The 15,035-nt window shown below is 46.8% G+C and overlaps 1 long non-coding RNA gene across 1 annotated transcript; it reads left to right on the top strand.

Annotated features, from left to right (window-relative positions):
* Positions 1–392: 392 nt before the first annotated feature.
* LOC125620494 lies at positions 393–14,836 on the top strand. The gene is made up of 3 exons (XR_007352231.1): positions 393–596; positions 6,538–6,619; positions 13,947–14,836. It is a non-coding gene; the product is annotated as an uncharacterized LOC125620494 (long non-coding RNA).
* Positions 14,837–15,035: the final 199 nt, after the last annotated feature.

The raw sequence follows: 15,035 nt of genomic DNA, 5'->3' as shown, positions 1-15,035 counted from the left end.
GGAATGAAACACAGTACTTGGTGCACAGAAGGTCCTCATATGTCTTTGGGGGAATAAGGTAGAACATGAGAGAGGATTTGATTGGTTCACTTGGTCAGTCACCATGCCAGAAGGAGCTCCTATTGGAACAGACCACCAGCTCCCGTTGGGCCCTCAGCCTGGTTAGTTATGGTTAAGCTCCTCAACTGTACTGGGATCAGTGATGAGCAGGAGGCCAGGACACAAAAAATAACTCCTTTTGCATAAGGAGATGTTTAAATTCAACTGGGCATGGCAGGCATTTGAGTCTCCCAGAGGGGGGAGAAGAGCAGCTGAGAGCTTTGTGTCACCGGTGCAGGCCACTTGAGTCCTCCTGGTACAGCCCTCTGACAAGGGTTTGGAGAGCCATTGGGCCAGCTCCAGGAAAAGCAGAGCTGCTGCTGTCCTGCTGAGATCCCCCTGGAGCTGCTTTTACAGAGGAGAGACACCAGCAGGGCCAAGGGGGGAATTCTGGGAAATCGGGGACGCCTGAAGCCACTCCCAGAAAGAGAAGCTGACTCCAAGTGACAGGCGGGGCCTGCTGATGAGAAACAGCCCTGTGCTCTGGTGAGGTCCTGGTGAGTGGCAGCCCCTGCTGGGGATGAGGGACCAGGGAAGCAACAGCATTCCTGGGGCAGCGTGGTGGTTCTGGCCTTTCCCCAGGTCTGTAAACCCCCTCAGGCTAGGAAGGGCTTCTCGTCTCCTCCTCTGGGTCAGGAGAAAGGCAGGACAGCTTCTGTCCTCAGATGTGAGCAGCAGGCCTGTGGAGGATCCCGAAAGAGAGAGAAAGCCAATCCAGCCCCTTCAGGCCTAGTGAGGAGGGCAGAGCCCAGGCGAGGGTGGGTCCTCTGGAGGAGCTGGCTTTGGGAGTCTGGCATTGGAAATTGATTTGATTTTGGCCTTGTCTCCCCCGCAACAGAGTTAAATGGCAGTCACTCCATTTCGAGGGGCACCGGCAGGGATCTGGAGCTTTGGAGGACCCTCTTTCTCTATGCAGCAGAGGGACTAGCGGCAACCGTTTAGTCTCTTTGACTTTCAGGCTTCTGAGGGTAAATCAGGAAAGTAGGGATTCATGTTCTGGAGTAATCCAATATGAGTAAACCATACTCTCCCTCCAATGAGTGGCTTAAATTCTCTTCAGCTTATTGAGATGATTGATATGGGAAAAGTGGTCCTCGAAATTAACTTTCCAGTAGGGGATCGATGAGAAGCAACCGTATTCTAAAGAGAATGACAGTAGTGATAATTGTTATTATAACGACAGTAAGGAAACCACCATTTAAAGAATATTGTTCGCGAGCCCGGGCCTCTATTAAGGGTTTATGTGCCTCACCTTACTCCATCCTTACAGCCCTCCTCTGGGCATGAATATTATGATTCCTGCTTTGAGAATGAAGCTGCTGAGGCTTAGAGAGGTTCCACTGCTTTCCCACACCATGTCCCTGTTAAAAGGTGGCAGAGTTGGGATTTGAACCTAAGGTCTGCTGGGTTCTGTAGTGAGTAGTGACTTGCATCATCTACTGGGGCAGCAAGGCACTTGGAAGTAGCACTGGCCTACCAGCCCACCAGGAGACAGAGCTGAGGGCATCTCACTGTCAGAGTGGCGTCTGAGACCCTAAAGGATGCAGCCCAGACATTTCTATCAGACCCTGTCACCCCCCACCAGGTTGTTCCCCCCTCCACAGCATCCTCCATTGGCTTGTTCTCCATACTCTTCTACACCCCAGAGCCTTTGTGGGTGCTGGTCCTTATTCTTGAAACCCTGTCCTCTCTCTTGCTTCTGGCACATTCTTGCTCAGGCAAGATGCCATCTCCCTTTTGAAGATGTTCTCTGATTTCCAAATGGCCAGTCCTTTGGCTTCTGTCATGGCACGCTCTGTAATTATTTGTTTTTATCAACATTCATTCGGCAAATACTTGCTGAGTGACTCATCTGCTGGAACATTGTGTTAGGTGCTTGTGAATTTTCTCCTGTCCATTTACCCTGTCCTCCAGGCACCTAACACGCCCTCAAATTCACAGGTGGTTGGTTTTTGTTGATGTTTGTTTGTGTGTGTTTCTTTATAGAGATGTGTTTTATTTTTTCCCTGAATTCCAGGGAATTGACAAAGAAGGCCCATAGAAAGTTCTCTCTAGCTATTTGATGAGTGCATATAAGACCTGGAACTTATCCTACTTTTGAATGACTATGTTTTTCCCTATATAACCTGCTAGCATCTTAGATGTTTATGAACAAAAGTTGGGTCTTGTTTTGCTTTTTTTCCCCACTGCTTGGCATAGACAAGGAGTTTGGTACATGTTTATTGGCTGAATGATTAGTGAAAACTCTGAGGTCTGGAGAATGAATATGTTAATTCTTCAAGGATGGATCAAGCGCCCACGCTGTGTCTAACACTGAGATCATTGCTTGGGTGGCACCCAGAAGAGCTCACATCCTTAGGAGTCTAAGTGTCCAGTGACAAAGGAAGGATCCAGCAGAGGATGAGCCCAGATGCCAACCACCCACCCCCTGTGTCCAGGACCAATGCTGGTCCCCAGCTGTGTCCTCAGCCCACTTCTGATTCCCAAAGCTTGCTCCCTTAGAGGACTCTCTGCCTCTAGAGAGCAATGACTGTGGCCCATGAAAGGGCCCTGAGTTCCTGCCGGGTGATTGCCCATCTACTTGAGCCTGAATTAAAGTAGAACGAAAGGCAGGGACCCTTCCTGCCCCTAAGCATCATTGCTTGTATGCCTGGGAGGGACCACAGCTGGTTATTTGGCCGGCTCTCATCTCCTGCAGAAATCATGTAGGGGGATGTGGGAAATCGTTGTGGAAGGTGTATTAACATCCAGCCCCAGAATTCTCTCTTAGGGGAAGAACTGTCTTAAAACTCAGAAGGCAATGTTTCAGGAGACAAAGTGACAGAGAGAGAACGGGTGTTTGGGGCATAAAATAAATGAGGAACTTGGATGAGGGGATTTGAAAGAAGAAAGGAAAAAAAGGAGAAGAGGACAAAGTAGAATCTGGAATCTGCATTGGTGAAAGTTTTTAAGAATAGGGGTGTCTAATATTTGTTAGCACATTTTGAGTGTGTGTGTGTGTGTGTGTGTGTGCACGCGCGCGCACGCAAGTGCATGTATGTGCATGCGTGCTGTAAATCTTTCTCTGTCTTCTATAAAGATCTCTCCCTCCTCACCCTCATGCACAAGAACCTCCAGTGGGTTTGGGGTAGAGGAGAGAAGAGAAATTGAGGAAAAATTGCTGAGTACCTTGTTTATATTGGCAAAGAAAACCCACACAGCTTGGTGGACCATCCCCAAACTGAAGTAATTTGTTGGAATCAAGGGATCACAGTGAGAGATGATAGAAATTCTCCAGGAGGAGAATGGAACTTGTCTGTTGCATGCAGGTTGGGGTCTCAAACCCACCTTTATTTAACCCTCAAAGAATAGGGGCATTCATTAGGATTCTTTAGTCCTAAGTAACAGAAATTGTGGCTAAAATGTCAGTAAAAAAAATCTCTCAGGAGTATTCTCAGTGGTTCACAGAACTGAAAAGGAAGTCCATCAGCCAGGTCCTGGTGAGTTGGAACTAGTGGACTGGACACCAGTCCAGGGACCCCGGGGGGGGGAAACTGGCCCAGTGGTTTGCCATGCTAAGGAGGCATGGACCCCTTCAAGGTCACCTCCCCACATGATTGGCTGGGGCCGCATGGATTAGGGAAGTCACCATTGACCATTGTCTCAAAGAGATTTGATGAAGGAAAGAAAGGGGACACTTCTTCCAGAAAACTCCACAGAGGGGATGCCAGGCCCACAGAAACACCCCATGTTCAGGCCCACGGATAGGTACCTTGACTCTGCACATGCTGACTCATAAGGGTGGAGCAGGTGACATTGTCTCCTGTGCTCTCCAGGAATGCATTTTTAAAATTTTATTCGAATTAGTTATATTTTCAGTGGGCTGCTGGTTAGAACTAACCAGCACCACAGCAGGGGCCGGCCAATGGAGGAAAAGGGCAGGGCTGAGAATGGAGTCCCCTGTCCTCCCTTATTGGGCCCTACCTTCTACGTGGCGCCCTGGCCCTGCCAGCCCCACCCCACTCCTAGCCTTTGCTCCAGCTGTTCCCTCTACCTGGAATCGCCTCCCCTTTCTTTGTCACCTGTTCATTCACTTCAAACAAGAGAATCCCCAGAAAGGAATCTTTTCTAACCTTCCCCTTCCTCAAGAGGTAGGAGTGTCTCTCCATCTCTACCCTTATTCTATTTCATCTTTAAAATAGTTATTGCTTGTGAAAATAGTCAACACAGCACATGGCAAACATTTTCGGCATACAAAGAGGGATAGAGAGGAAAAAGGGGCCTCCCTTTGCCTCTGACCTCGGCTTTCCCGCCAGGGGACAGCGCTCTCCCATCTCCTTCTAGAACACCCCACACAGACAACTCCACCCTCCCCGGGAGGCCCTGCTTTTTCATTTTCTGGGCCTCTGAGGGGAAGGACTCCTTGTCTGCCTTTGGGGCATGGGTGCCCTGCAGCTCCTTGTACAAGTGCAGCCACCAACAGCTTAGAGCTGTGTTTTTGCCCAAGGAGAAGTGGGAGGGCCGGGGGATGGGTGCTGTCTGAGATCACTTGGTGCCACGCTCTGTGATCTATGAGTTGCTTTTAATTTCCTGTGCTGGCTGCCGGCAGCCGGAGGAAATGAGGCAGATAGCTGGGCTTCACATCTAGCCCTGCCTGGACCCGGGCTTGTCTGCTTGCTGCAGGGTCATGGTCCTTAGATCCTGGAGAAGAGCTGAGTGCCCTCCCCAATCTCTGCACCTCCCCCACAACCCCCCCCCAATTGAAGGAGGGGCAGGTTGGTGACCTCATGGTTGAAGGAGTCAGGGAGAGGGACTGAGTTTCTCACCTGGGCTTTGGGGTGAGACCCAGATGGTTAGGGTTCTGGCTCTGTGGCCTCCCGGCCACCTGACTTTAGGGCAAGTTGCATTGACTCTCTGAACCTCAGTTTTCTCCTCCATAAATGGGGCTAATAGAAGGACCCATTTCAAGGAATTCTCAGGAGGATTCAGAGAGAAGGAATTCTGTGTGTGAGGCCAGATGCTGAAGCCTGCCTCAAGCTGAGCTTGTGGCTGGTCTCCTTTGTCCTCTCTCTTCCTTCCAGCATGCCTTCCCCTTCCAGGGACTAAGTGGCCTTATTTTTCCTCATCTCTTCTGACATGAGCAGCAATAAATCCCATGCTGCAGCTTCTTCCTGCCACCTCCCTTTGATTTAGTGCCATCTTTGTGCCAGGCATGATGCCTTTAATGTGGGACATGCCAGCTAATCTCAACCACCCCTCCTATTCTTGCTTTTGAGCTGGGGTTCCCTCATGGTTTCCCCTCTGGATAGGTACCTTGGCTATTATAGACAGAATAAGGAAAGCCAGCAGCCTGGTGGTCATTGGTACGAGGGGGCACGATCTCCATCGCTGGGTTTGCATTTTCAGAGTAGTTTTATAAAAAGAGGTCAGAGTCTAGTTCTGAAGAATTAATGAAAGCCGGGCCAATGCGGCACACATGTGCAATCGCAAGGATTCAGGAGGCTGAGGTGGGAGGATCACAAATTCAAGGTCAGCCTCAGCAAATTAGGGAGACACTGTCTTCAAGTAAAAAGGGTCGGGGATGTAGTTCAGTGTTAAAGCATGACTAAGCTCAATCCCCAGTTCTAAACAAAAGACAAGAAAAAAGAAAAGAAAAAGGAAGAAGAATTAATTGATCACAGGAGCAAGTCAACCTTCCTCAATAGGCTTGAGAAGAGAGGATTTTCTGGGGAACAAGGAAAGCCTTTCTATCACCCTTAAGAGAACACAACAAAGGCCACTGCCTCCTCCCCCTGAAATTAAGATCAGCTCAGCAGGTGTCTCCAGAGAGCAGGGCCGAGTTCCTTGCTGTGATGTTTTCACAAAGCAGGTAAACAGAGCGGCTGCTCCCTGAGTTCCACCTACTGATGCTCAAGATCATTCAGGGAGCATAAAGTGTCCCCTGATTGAGTCCCCTGAAAAACCAAAGAGGATGCCCCACCTTTAACAAAGTGGTGCTGCTGGGTGCTGAGCCTTTGTCCTGAGCAGCTGCAGGGCTTCCCTGCACCTGCAAGTGTCACTGGCAGCTGGTGGCCCACCTGGTGCTCAGGTGGTGAAGGCAGCAAGAGAGGGGTGAGGAGGGAGAGTAGGGGCTGGGGCCACACTGGCCCTGATGTGATGCATGCTTTGGCTCTGTGGACATTTTAGGGGTAATTGACTCCATTCATTTGCTAATGAGGGAACCCAGGGATGGGGAGTGACCAGGCTTACATTCTACACCCACTTGTCCTGAAATCACTGCAGAAATGCCTTCCACCGCCTTCCACCAGAGTAATCAGAGCACTGAATAGTTAGCTCCTGTCACATTTCATGAGGGGATTTCACCTTCTGTCTCCCCTTCCCTTTTCTTTCCTCACCTCCTTCCCTCTTCTGCTTACTCCTTCATCTCTCCCTCTCCATCCTCTCATTTGGTCTTTACAGCAACCAGGCAAGCTTCCAATATTTTAAAGATGAGTAACTGAGGCTCAGAGAGAGGACACTGCCTGCCTGGAGTCACACCAAGGTGAGTGCCAGAGGAGCGATGGAGTGGCCACCAAATGCCTCCCACTGATGCTCCTTGCTCACACCTACTAGCTGTAATCCCCATTCAGGCTCCTTTGTCTGCTTCCTCCTCTGTGAATAGGGCAGTGACAGTCGCCACCCCCAGGGATGGTACCTGAGTTATAGAAAATGCTCATCAGAGTATGTGGCACTTAGCAAGGGTTTGATCAAAGTCACCTTTACACCGTGCATCTTGACAGTCCTAAACACTGTCACCATGTAGATGGTGTGCACCTGACGTTATGTGTTGAACTTGAGCTTATTTTGTGCTCCGCAGTGCAAAAGATTTATTTTGCAATGCAAATTAGACAGTAATCCAATCTTCAGTTGGCAAAGATGTTAGTGCTGGTGAGTGTGTGGGGACACAGGAAAGAGATGGGCAGAGTCACCCTTCACACAGTTAATAGCAGGGGTACCCTCACTCCCCGGGGGGGGGAGGAATGCAAGGTGGGCTGCGCTCTCCTCTGCCACTGGGGGCATGAAACTTGGCTTCAACCTTGGGAAGACCAACTTTGGAGTTGCACATTAGATGCTACAGAAATCCTGTAGGGATTTCGACCCCACAGTAGGCATTCTTCAGAGAGTGGCATTAAAATGCAGGAAAGAAACTAAAAAATGTCTCATAGTTGTGTGGTCAGATGGGGAGGAGGAGGTTTCAACTGTTCTTGGTTGCACAGTCAATAAAAGAGTGACCTCTGAAAAGTGAACACATTAAAAGCCAGCCTGCTGACCCTCTGGGGGTGACTCACAAACCCTCTCAAACTTACCTGCCCACCCTGCACTCAGGATTCCATTTCACCCTATGACGCTTATTGCTCCCTGCCCACCCTTTGGATCCTTTTCAATTGGCCCTGAAAGGAAGATGAGCACGCTCTCCTCACAGGGCTGATGTGTGCAATAAGAGACAGACTTCACCTTAACGGGTTAGCTCATAAGAAGTGGTGCTCAAGAACAGTAGCTCTTCTTGGGGAGAGTCTTCTCGGACCAGATTCCTTTGGTATTGGTTTTGGTACTAAGGCATAATAAGGATGTCTTGGGTAAGTCCTCTGAACCGCAGGTTTATCACTTGTAAAGTGGGAGTAATGAAGGTTGCTCAGAGTATTCATTGAGGATATATGTATTGCCCTTAGCATGTCGCCTGTCACATAGTAAGTTTTTAGCACCACAAATGGTAGCTGTTGAGTTCCTGCTAGAATTGTTACATCTTGGTTCCTCTCTGGGAGGTGGCTTCCTTCCACTAACCACCATCTTTGTTGCCACCCGCTGGCCTGATTGCTCAAGTGTGCCTGCCTCTGGGTCCAGCACTCCGCTCCAGTCCCCTCCCTCTAGCAGGTGCGACGGTGATAGACTCACTGTGAATATGCCTTCTGTGCTTGCCTGGGCTTGTTGGCTGGGGCTGTGTGCTGCCCTCGTTTTGCAGCTGAGGACACCGCCCTAGGACTGGGATGTCTTGTGCAGAGTGGCGGCTCCAGGGCCTCCACCCCACTGTTGACTTTGGCATGGAGGACTCTGGGGGAGTTCAGAGCAGCACAGAAAAAACAGTGCGCCTCTTGCCAATTTCCTTGAACTCTGAGGGAAAGAAACAGAAAAGTGTAACACGAGGAACAACATGAAAATGGGATTGGAAGTTGCTGGAAGCCTTTGGGGCGTGCTCCAGGAGCCACAAGCTGTTCCTGTTTGGCTGCCTGGGGCTTCGTACTCTGCTGGGTGTAGTCGGTCAGATGAGAGGAGGTGAGATCTCACTGTCAGAGGGGTGGAGGCCGGTCCCTGGAGATGGCAGAGGGAAAAGATGGCGGAAGGCATCTTTCACAGTGGTTTTCCTGTATGGTGGGTATGGAACCTTTTCTCCACCCTTCAGTTCCACTTGTGATGATATCTGTGTTACTCTTTGGTGTTTGGGGAATTAGATTTGTTTGGGGGTGCCGAATGTAAATTCAAGGTTGGCATTGAGTGTGAAAAGAAGTGGCCAAAGGGGATTGGATCTTAGATGTTCCCCAAAGACCCATGTGTTAAAGGCACGATTGCCAGCCTGTGGCCCTGGGGAGAGGGAGGACCTTTAGGAGGTGAGGCTTAGGGCAAGCAAGTTAGGCCACTGGGGCAGGCCACTGAAGGGACCCCGGTCCCCTCCTTTTTCCCATCTTGCTTCCTGATGGCTTTGAGGTGAAGAGACCTCCACCACACATTTCTACCATGATGTGTTATGCCACCACAGGACCTAATAATTGTGGACAGGAACCTCTAAAACTGTGTGTCCAAATAAACCTTTCCTCCTCTAAGTTAGTTTATCTCTGGTATTTTGTTATGGCAACAGAAAAGTGACTAACATAGGGACCCTGCACATAGTGATAACCCTTTCCTAAAAATGCAGTGACCTGCTTACTTATGTAGATCTCATTCTTCACCTGAAGTAAAGTTGAATTATATTGAGAGAACAGATTAATGTGGGTATGGATTCATATAGAAGCTGATTGACATAGACCTCTCCTTCTTCCTCCCTTGCTCCCGGAAAGAAAAGCTTAAGTTGTATAACAAGACAAATTAAAGGTAAAGATATATGGGATCTTGCCAAATGGGGAGGAGGGGAAAGGAAATACAGGTTTAGAGAAGCAGAAGAAGCCCTCCATACCTCAAGACTGATATTCCTTTTATCTAAAACACAGTGCCCCCCCAAATTCATGGCTAGAAGCAAGAACATTTAATTTGTTCCTGAGTTGGCAATTTGGCCAGGTTCAGTGGGAACAGCATGTGTCTCCCTCCACTCAGCTGAGGTTGTTGTAAGGCTGGGGCTGGGTCTGTTCTCCTCACTCACTCGCATGTACTGGCTGTCGGCTGGGGCTGCCCATGTGGCCTGGACTTCCTCTTCCCCATGTGCCGGCTGGGGTCCCAGGATGAGCATCTTCCCAGGGGGAGAGGGCCAGGCAGAAGCTGAGGCACCCTTTCCAACCCAGCCTGGAGAGTCGCGCTGCTTTACTTCGCACCTGTCCATTGGCAGTGAGTCACCAAGTGCGTGTCTTCTCAGGCTGCCGTTAACAACCAGACTGGGTGGCTTAACCCATGGAATTTATTTCCTGTTCTGAAGGCCACCAGACTGAGCCCACGATGTTAGTGGGGCCTCTACCCTCAGTTTGAGGATGGCCCTCCTCACCCCGTGTCTTCACAGGATCTCCCCTCTGTCTGTCCGTGTCCTGCTGTCTCCTCCCTATAAGAACATGGATCAGACGAGATTTAGGGCCTACCCTAAAGACCTCGCCTAAACTGACCTCTTTCAAGGTCCTGTCTCCAAATACAGTCACATTCTGAAGTACTAGGGATTAGGGTTTCAATTTAGGAATTCGGAAAAGGACACAACTGAGCCCATGACATCCAGCCCAGGCCATATTCAAAGGGAGAGGAATATTAAAGAATCTGCACAAGTATTTTAACACAACTACCACTGGGTAAGTGGCAGGGGTTTTGCCAAGTCCTGTATGTAGTTGACAGGTCCCTAGGCTCCACCCTCTGCCAGTACCCTTGAAAGGGTGTGGAATCTCAGAGGTCAGTGGGATGGTGGCTTTCAGGAAAGATCCCTCAGCCCACAGGTGCGAGCAGCACATGGTACTATTCACTAACAGAAGGGCCACAGGTTTTAAAAATCAGCATTTGAGCCATGAAGTGACTCAAAAAGACTCTTCTCCTGTTACCCAACCTCCAAATAAGATACTAGATTCTGGCATGAACATAGGGGCTGGAAAGGCTCTCAGAATCATGACTGAGATTGAATTTCCCACCAACCTGATGAGTGAGGGCTTAAGAGTTAGATTTTATTTAACTTGAAGTAATGTGATGTTCCTTCCAACTGAGCTGGGGACCAAGAACACGTGGGTTATAGTAGAAAAGAATTATGTCGGCTTTTCACATGAGATAATGCACTCATCCAAAAACCATTACAGTAAGAGTTATCAGCTAACCTCCTCTATTCTGACAGATTCCAGCAGCTGCAGGAATGGTGCATTTCCCTGAAGAGTGACTGCCATAGATGACTCTATTAGTCTGTTTTTCATTGCTCTCACAAAATACCTGAGCCTGATTACTTATAAGCAAAGAGGTTAATTTAGCTCATGGTTATGGAGAGTCAAGAACATGGCACCAGCATCTGCTCGGCTCTGGTGATGGTCACTGGGGCAGGACACTGAAGGGTCTCTGGTCCCTTCCTTTTTCCCTTCTTGCTTCCTGATGGCTATGAGGTGAAGAGACCTCCACCACCATACACTTCTACCATGATGTACTGTGCCACCACAGACCCAAGGCAATAGGACCTAGTAACTGTGGACAAAATCCTCTAAAACTATGTGTCAAAATAAACCTTCCATCCTTTAAGTTAATTTATCTCTGGTATTTTGTTATAGCAATAGAAAGTTGACTAACACATGTTATAGCCAGAGGCTATAGCATGGTTGCTGGATGCCATCATAGTGGGAGGATGTGTAAGAAGGAGAGATCATATGGTGACATGGGAGGCCAGAGACATTCCAGCAAGCCTTGTTCTTTTTGTAACTCACTCTTGCAGGAACTAACTGAGGTCCTGTGAGAATTACATTCATCGCTTCTGAGTATTCACCTCATGGTCCGATTACCTTGCATTAGGATCCACCTCTTAGAGGTTTAACTGCCTTAACACTATCACAATGAGGACCAAGCTTCCAATGAAATTTGGAGGATACATTCAAACCACATCTGAACTTACAGCAGAGTAGTTTTTCAAAAATCAAATTAAGATGTCATTTTTAGCATTCAAATGAGTGGAGAAGTGGAGGACAGTTAGGGAGAGCTCACCCTGGGGAAGACCCCTGGGCAGGGTGGATGTGTCCATGTACCACTCACTCTCTTTCTGTCTTGCTCTCAAGTGTCCCACAGAACCGGTCACCTCTTTTCTATACTTCTTGAAATGCCACCAATAAGCAATTTAGTTACACTGACACATTCCCCTGGCAGGTTGAAGGGGTGATCATTTTGTTCATTAATTCTGTACCAGGACATTTTGGTTGACTCAGGGACTTGTTATCTGGTCCTTTATTGGTTCGAGGGGCTTCAGTTTCAGCTGGTTAGAGGGTGTTGTGTTGATGGATGGGCTCATTGGACCTACTTTCTTAGGAGCACAGAGACAAAACCTCCCCCTTCATCTCTCAGGGGTTCAGAGTTTTGATATTTGTTTGTCCACCCAGAGTCACTCCACCATGGTTGATTTCAGAAAGTGTGATACGGCCCAGAAAGATGATTCTCCATGAGAGAAAAAGATATTGAACCAAAGGTGAGATGTGAGAATGGATGTTATTCTGGGTCTACAGGATGTATTTCTATTATATATATTTCCTCCTGTGGGTTGGGTCTGTGGCCCAATGGTTGTGGTACCACCTAGAGCAGGGGACCAACATGACCTTCCACCCACTCTGGTAGCCTTGGGTCAATTCCAAGTCTCTGGCCTTAGGACAAATTGGATTAGTAAATACCATCTGAAATGAGTCACCTCATTGCCTATTCTTCTCCCGTCATGCCAGTCTCCCTAAAGCAAAATATTAATAAATGCCACTACATAAAAATTAAAATGTCTTTATGGAAGGAAGCAAATTCCACAAAGTCAAGAGATGAACAATAAAGTGGTCGGTGATATTTGTGACACATACAATGGACAAAGAGTTAATTTCCTTATTTTACAAAGAGCTCATACAAATCGATATGAATTAAATATGAAAAGGCCAATTGAAAAATGGGCAAAGGATATGAAAGGCAGTTTTTCAGAAAAACAAATGCAAATATCTAATAACTTTATGAAAAGATGTTTGACTTTCCTCAAATTAAAGTCATGCAAATCCAGATGACATACCGCCATGTTTCTGCTATCAGATGGGCGAAAACTTAAAAAGTCTGTTATCTTCAGTGTTGATGAGTGAAGGAGAAAGCAGATATTCTCATTCACAGTCATTGTGCAGAGAACTGGATATAATATTTTAGTCGAGCATTTTGATAAAATGGGTTGAGTATTTCTTATCCCTTATGCTTGGGACTAAAGTGTTCAAATTTTAGATCTTTTTTTCATATATGGAATATTTGAAGAGACTTCTCTATTGAGTGTTTCTAATCTAAAAATATAAAGTCAGAAAAGCTCCAAAACCTGAAACTTTTGAACATCATGTTGATGCTCAGAAGTTTCAGATTTTGGAACATTTTATATTATTATGTTGGGGTGTTTGATCTATATCAATCACGATTGTAAATTCATACATTCTTTGACCCATGAGGAAGAGTGTAAATCATATGTACACTCATGGACATACAATCTAACGGTAGATAGGAGAATACTCACCGCAGCAGTTTGAAAGGGGACAATGGGAAAAGGTATCATTGGGGATTTTTTTATTACAATTACTGAAACATCCTTATGATGGAATATTATACAGTCACCAAAAGAAAGTACTAAACTACATCCAAGCTATTGAGGGAGAAAAGTAGTACAGAATAGCAGGCACAAAACGGTCCCATTTATGTGAATGATATACAGTACGTATGCATAAAACATTTCTGGAAATATTTTTAAACATGGGGAATGGGGAGTCAAGAAGGGAATAAGGCAATTTTACTTTTTGTGACATGTATCTCTTTTAAATTAACTTTTTTATCATTTGCATATTTTGCATTTATTTACTTAGTTTTTTTTTTTTTTTTTTGGAACTCTTCCTGTAGTACACAGCCTGTTTACATGAGTATGCTCCAGGTGTACCTGTACTTACTGGGTAGGGTGTTGTGTTGTCTGGCAAAAGGTCTCCCTAAGTGGGACAACATCAGGAAATTGCTGGCCCAATTTAGGAGCATCATGTGAGATGTTGTAGGGAGAGGGGGCCCCGGGAAGCCGAGGTCCTCTCTGAACAAGGTGGAGCATTGTTTTAGTTAGCTTTTTCATTGCTAAGACCAAAACACCCAATAAGAACAACTTAGAGGAGGAAAAGTCTGGTGCTCACAATTTCAGAGGACTCAGCTCATAGACGGCCGACTGCATGGCTCTGGGCCCAAGTGAGGCAGCACATCATGGGGGACAGGCCTGGTGGAGGAAAACTGCTCAGCTCATGGTGGGGCCAGGAAACAGAGAGGGAATAGGACAGGGGCCACAGGGAAGGAGCACCCTTCCAGGGTACACCCCAGGGGCCCACCTCCCTATAGCTATCACCCAGTCAGTCCACTCAACCTTGGATGGATTGGTTAAAGTTACAACTCTTGCAACCTAATCATTTCACTTCTGAATATTTCTCTATTAACAGGATCTGTGGGGCCCCCCTCATATCCAGACCATAATGAACACAAGTCAGTGAACCATCTGGATTAGTACTGAAATTTCTTGGTTTTTATGGACTGGTGGGATCTAGAAAAGCTTGGACCTCAAGGATAAAAGTTATCTCTCCAGCCCTCCAGTCACTGCCCAGTTCTGGTGAAAGTTTTAGGTAGAATTGCTCCTAAACAAGCTGGGGCTGAAGATAAATATGTTGTCCATCAGTGGAAGGAAGCAGGACTTGGAAAATATTAGTTTGTGAGCACAAAACCCCAAAGATAAAAGACCAGTTCTTGGATTTTATAGACATCTTGGGATTTATTTTCTAAACAGTTGTGCTGGCCTGCACAGAGACAGGATGATTGGGTCTTGTAGTGAGATTCTACAAGACGACATCTCAGAATGCAGAGATTTGGCTTCAGATTGCTTTTCCAGCAAGAAAAGTGAAGCCCCATCCTGTTGGCGATTCATCTTGCAGTTGTGGATTGAAGTCGCTGAAGAAGTTGCATTTATATGAAACATCCTAAAGACTACTCTATCTTGCATTGTGATTGTGGAGAGATAGAATGCTGCAGGTTAAGAGACAAAATTTTCTTGGACTATCTTAACTCCTTGAATAGCCATTTACCTTAACTTAAAAAAAAAAAAAAACTAATCCCACATTCTTGTAAATAATAGATGAGCTTCTAAGAATATATCTCTATATGCAAACCTCCAGTGCCCACTTACCCTAAAGCTAAGGCTGTTGAAAGATTCCATCTGAAACCATAGAAGAGATGCTCTCCTTTCTGTAGCCCCCCACCTCAAGCTCCTACCAGTGTAATTGGTCAGTTTATTAATTGATTGATGACCTTTTTTGATGATTAAAGTTCATGTAACTTTTATAAGTTCTTCCATGATGGCCCATACATTCAGGAAACTTGAAACCATCTTCCTGGGCCATGGTAATTTAACATGGAAAATTAATATGGTAAATTAGCATGGTAATTTAACATTTAACTCAGAAATAAACAACTTTCTTAGTTCCTACAAAGCAGTCTTCCCTCCCTCCCTTCCTCCTCCTCCTCCTCCTCCTCCTCCT

Source organism: Marmota marmota, unplaced genomic scaffold, assembly GCF_001458135.2.
Source record: "Marmota marmota marmota unplaced genomic scaffold, marMar, whole genome shotgun sequence".
In the NCBI taxonomy this organism is placed as follows: Eukaryota; Metazoa; Chordata; class Mammalia; order Rodentia; family Sciuridae; genus Marmota; species Marmota marmota.
This window is presented reverse-complemented; position numbering and strand designations above follow the sequence as displayed.